At 38.5% G+C, this 6,089-nt stretch overlaps 1 pseudogene; it reads right to left on the bottom strand.

Annotated features, from left to right (window-relative positions):
- Window positions 1-2,954: 2,954 nt before the first annotated feature.
- On the bottom strand, window positions 2,955-6,078 carry LOC135566034 (aminopeptidase N-like; annotated as a pseudogene).
- Between the last annotated feature and the right edge of the window lie 11 nt (window positions 6,079-6,089).

The following is a 6,089-nucleotide window of genomic DNA, read 5'->3' as shown; positions in this document are numbered from 1 at the left end:
ATCTACTAAATATGGACCAATAACATCTACTAAATATGGACCAATAACATCTACTAAATATGTGTATGGACCAATAACATCTGCTAAATATGTGTATGGACCAATAGCATCACTTTAAATATGTGTATGGACCAATATCTATTAAATATGGACCAATAACATCTGTTAATTATGTGTATGGACCAATAACATCTATTAAATATGTGTATGGACCAATAACTTATCTGTTAAATATGGACCAATAACATCTACTAAATATGGACAATAACATCTGTTAAATATGGACCAAAAACATCTGTTAAATATGGACCAATAGCATCTGTTAAATATGTGTATGGACCAATAACATCTACTAAATATGGACCAATAACATCTGTAAATGGACCAATAACATCTGTTAAATATGTGTATGGACAATAACATCTACCTAAATATGGACCAATAACATCTACTAAATATGGTATGGATAAATAACATCTACTAAATATGTGTATGGACCAATAACATCTACTAAATATGGACCAATAACATCTACTAAATATGTGTATGGGCCAATAACATCTGCTAAATATGGACCAATAACATCTGTTAAAATATGGACCAATAACATCTGTTAAATATGGACCAATAACATCTACTAAATATGTGTATGGACCAATAACATCTGCTAAATATGGACTAACATATGTTAAATATTATGGACCAAAACATCTATTAAATATGGACAATAACATCTGTAAATATGTGTATGGACCAATAACATCTATAAATATGTGACCAATAACATCTGTTAAATATGATTAACAGCCGTCATCTGGTAAATATGGACCAATAACATCGTATGGACCAATAACATCTACTAAATATGGACCAATAACATCTACTAAATATGGTATACTGACCAATAACATCTGTTAAATATGGACTAATGTGTATGGACCAATAACATCTGCTAAATATGTGTCTGGACCAATAACATCTACTAAATATGGACCAATAACATCTGTTAAATATGTGTATGGACCAATAACATCTTAAATATGTGACAATAACATCTAAATATGGACCAATAACATCTAAATATGGACCAATAACATCTGTTAAATATGGACCAATAACATCTGCTAAATATGGACCAATAACAATTATAAATATGGACCAATAACATCTGTTAAATATGGACCAATAACATCTGATAAATATGTGTATGGACCAATAATATCTGATAAATATGGACCAATAACATCTACTAAATATTATGTCTGTATGGACCAATAACATCTGCTAAATATGGACCAATAACATCTGTTAAATATGGACCAATAACATCTGTTAAATATGGACCAATAACATCTACTAAATATATGGACCAATAACATCTGCTAAATATATGTGTTAAATGGACCAATAACATCTACTAAATCTGGACCAATAACATCTGTTAAATATGTGACCAATAATATTTATGGACTAATAACATCTGTTAAATATGGACCAATAACATCTACAAATATGTGTATGGACCAATAAACATCTGCTAAATATGGACCAATAACATCTATTAAATATGGACCAATAACATCTGTTAAATATGGACCAATAACATCTACTAAATATGGATAATAACATCTAAATATGGTATGGACCAATAACATCTGCTCTAAAATATGGACCAATAACATCTGTTAAATATGTGTATGGACCAATAACATCTAAATATGTATTAGCTCTGCTTCAATATATGGACCAATAGCATCTACTAAATATGGATGGACCAATAACATCTGCTAAATATGGACCAATAACATCTGTTAAATATGGACCAATAACATCTGTTAAATATGGACCAATAACATCTACTAAATATGGACCAATAACATCTGCTAAATATGGACCAATAACATCTGTTAAATATATTGTATGGACAACATCTCTAAATATGTGTATGGACTGACATCTACTAAATATGTGCTTATGGACCAATAACATCTGCTAAATATGTGTATGGACCAATAACATCTGTTAAATATGGACCAATAACATCTACTAAATATGGACCAATAACATCTGCTAAATATGGACCAATAACATCTGCTAAATATGTGTATGGACCAATAACATCTGCTAAATATGTGTATGGACCAATAACATCTGTTAAATATGTGTATGGACCAATAACATCTACTAAATATGTGTATGGACCAATAACATCTACTAAATATGTGTATGGACCAATAACATCTACTAAATATGGACCAATAACATCTACTAAATATGTGTATGGACCAATAACATCTACTAAATATGTGTATGGACCAATAACATCTGCTAAATATGTGTATGGACCAATAACATCTACTAAATATGTGTATGGACCAATAACATCTACTAAATATGGACCAATAACATCTGTTAAATATGTGTATGGACCAATAACATCTGTTAAATATGTGTATGGACCAATAACATCTACTAAATATGTGTATGGACCAATAACATCTACTAAATATGGACCAATAACATCTGTTAAATATGGACCAATAACATCTGTTAAATATGGACCAATAACATCTGTTAAATATGGACCAATAACATCTACTAAATATGTGTATGGACCAATAACATCTACTAAATATGTGTATGGACCAATAACATCTACTAAATATGTGTATGGACCAATAAAATTTGATCTGGATTTGATTTGAAATGATTGCGAGCTCCGGTGTCATGGCCAGGAAGGTGTGGCTTCTGAGGGCGGGCTCTACATTCATTGGCCCATTGGGTGTGTTTTTTAGTTTTCTTCAGGTGAATGTGATTGGTCGTTGACTCCCCATAGCATGTTATACCTCGTTCCCTCCTTCAGGGAGCAGTAGTTATATTCGTAACTGTAAGTTCTCACTTTTATATGTGTCACTCATATATATATATATATACACACTGCTCAAAAATAAAGCTCAAATGGTCAAAGCTGTGCAGATCCATGAGGTCGTATGAGGGCCCGACGTCCCACAGGTGGGGTTGTGCTTACAGCCCAACACCCGTGCAGGGCGTTTGGCATTTGCCAGAGAACACCAAGAGTGGCAAATTCGCCTCTGGCGCCCTGTGCTCTTCACAGATGAAAGCAGGTTCACACTGAGCACGTGACAGGCGTGACAGAGTTTGGAGACGCACGTGGAGAGCGTTCTGCTGCCTGCAACATCCTCCAGCATGACCGGTTTGGGGGTGGGTCAGTCATAGTGTGGGGTGGCATTTCTCTGGGGGCCGCACAGCCCTCCACGTGCTCGCCAGAGGTAGCTTGACTGCCATTAGGCAACGAGATGAGATCCTCAGACCCCTTGTGAGACCATATGCTGGTGCGAGTTCTGGCCCTGGGTTCCTCCTATTGCAAGACAATGCTAGACCTCATGTGGCTGGAGGTGTCAGCAGTTCCTGCAAGAGGAAGGCATTGATGCAATGGACTGGCCGGCCCGTTCCCAGACCTGAATCCAATTGAGACATCTGGGACATCCATCCACCAACGCCACGTTGCAGCTATGACTGTCCAGAGTTGGCGGATGCTTTAGTCCAGGTCTGGGAGGAGATCCTCGGAGACCATCCGCCACCTCATCAGGAGCATGCCCAGGCGTTGTAGGGAGGTCATACAGCAGTGGAGGCCACACACACTACTGAGCCTCATTTTGACTTGTTTTAAAGACATTACATCAAAGTTGGATCAGCCTGTAGTGTGGTTTTCCACTTTCTATTTTGAGTGTGACTCCAAATCCAGACCTCCATGGGTTGATAAATTTGATTTCCATTGATAATTTCTGTCGTGATTTTTGTTGTCAGCACATTCAACTATGTAAAGAAAAAAGTATTTAATAAGAATATTTCATTCATTCAGATCTAGGATGTGTTATTTTAGTGTTCCCTTTATTTTTGAGCAGTGTATATAAATCTAAACAAAATGATGTGGAACAAAATATAATAATTAGACATGTACATAAACATTACTCACGCTAAGTCCTCGGGCGAAGACCGGCTCTGTCAAGAACTCAGACAGCATCCTCAGAACTGCAGCTCCCTAGGAGGAAGAGAACACAGGATATAAGAAATAAAACGATCTGACTTGTCATGGCCCAGTACAGCCTGCCGCTCTCGCCCGAATCAAAATCTCTGACGAGAAATGCAGACAGAAAATGATTTAATTTCCTTGAGGACATGTGACATTTGCTATTTCAAAGTAATTCCGATTATTTTATTTCAAGTTGACTAAAACCCAGATGATTTTGACCCAGGTGATTTTGACCCAGGTGATTCTGACCCAGATTGACTTTGACCCAGGTGACTTTGACCCGGTGACTTGCTGACCCAGGTGATTTTGACCCAGATGATTTTGACCCAGGTGACTTTGACCCAGGTGAATGTGGCATGCTGTGCTGTGTTGTGAAGCCAGTAGGTTGCCAGTAAGAAGTGTGATTAGAAGCATACCTTGCTGTAGGTGATGGTGTCAAACAGCTCACTGATCTGTGCAGGCCTCACGATGTCTTCCTCTTTAGCAGAGAGAGGATGAGAGGAGGCCAGCGCGTCTACAGACATCGCCCCGTGCACCTCCTTCAGCACTATCAGGTCTGTCTGTGGAGACATCAGGCCTTCGCTTTTAACCTTTCACTTGTACCTGGCAGATGGAATTTGGAGAGCAGATTTCTTTGTGGATTAAATCTTGAGAAAGGTATATTTGGAGAGCAGATTTCTTTGTGGGTTAAATCCTTGAGAAAGGTATATTTGGAGAGCAGATTTCTTTGTGGGTTAAATCCTTGAGAAAGGTATATTTGGAGAGCAGATTTCTTTGTGGATTAAATCCTTGAGAAGGGTATATTTGGAGAGCTGTGCAACAGTTCAAGTTGTAATGTACATGTTTTTATCTCAAGTCAAGTTAGGAGTCATTCAGATATGATGAAAGGAAAGACTCACTACGTTCCACGTGGGTTCAGCAGAGTTGGCCCCAAGATACGAGACGTAGGAGGCAAAGCCCTCGTTGAGCCACAGGTCATTCCACCACTTCATGGTCACCAGGTTACCAAACCACTGTGGACATATAAACCTTATTCAGCCAGTGGAATAGAGGGACAGGACACAGGGTGCAGAGAGGAGAGGGACAGGACACAGTATATTATAGTATTGACTGTAATACAGACCAGGCAGCCAGCTGCAGCCTCTCAGTATATTATAGTATTGACTGTAATACAGACTCTCAGTATATTATAGTATTGACTGTAATACAGACCAGGCAGCCAGCAGCAGCCTCTCAGTATATTATAGTATTGACTGTAATACAGACTCTCAGTATATTATAGTATTGACCGTAATACAGCCTCTCAGTATATTATAGTATTGACTGTAATACAGACCAGGCAGCCAGCTGCAGCCTCTCAGTATATTATAGTATTGACTGTAATACAGACTCTCAGTATATTATAGTATTGACTGTAATACAGCCTCTCAGTATATTATAGTATTGACTGTAATACAGACTCTCAGTATATTATATTATTGACTGTAATACAGACCATGTGAGCCAGTTCATGAGAGATGACCGTAGCGATCCACTCTTTGTCCCCATTGGACGAGCTGGCAGGGTTGTAGAGCAGGGCTGTCTCTCTGTAGGTGATCAGACCCCAGTTCTCCATGGCTCCGGCGCTGAAGTCAGGCAGAGCTATCTGGTCTACGGAGTAAAAGAGCTGAAATATCCATTACAGCACTTAACAATTGTTGTGAGTCTCAAATGGTGTCCTATTCCTTATATAGTGCATCTACTCAGCCTAGAGGCCTATGGGCCCTGTGTCAAAGTAGGAGTCACTACAAAGGAATAGGGTGCCATTTGGGACCCATTAGGAATCTCTTCAACAAACAGACAGGGATTCCGAGAGGAAGAGTATTACTCTTTAAGTATTACACCTGATTTGGTCAGAGGATGGCTTGAGCTGTAGTAGTTTTCAAAGAACTCCAGGATTGGTCCAGTTTTTCGGCGTAATCTCCCTGGCCCTCAGCAATGGCCTGTTTGCGAGCCCAAATCCTGATTCTGGAAAATAAAGACATGTTTTCCCTCA

Source organism: Oncorhynchus nerka, unplaced genomic scaffold, assembly GCF_034236695.1.
Source record: "Oncorhynchus nerka isolate Pitt River unplaced genomic scaffold, Oner_Uvic_2.0 unplaced_scaffold_7968, whole genome shotgun sequence".
NCBI classification, from domain to species: Eukaryota; Metazoa; Chordata; class Actinopteri; order Salmoniformes; family Salmonidae; genus Oncorhynchus; species Oncorhynchus nerka.
The sequence above is the reverse complement of the archived record's forward strand: the minus strand, read 5'-3'. Positions and strand labels throughout refer to the sequence as shown.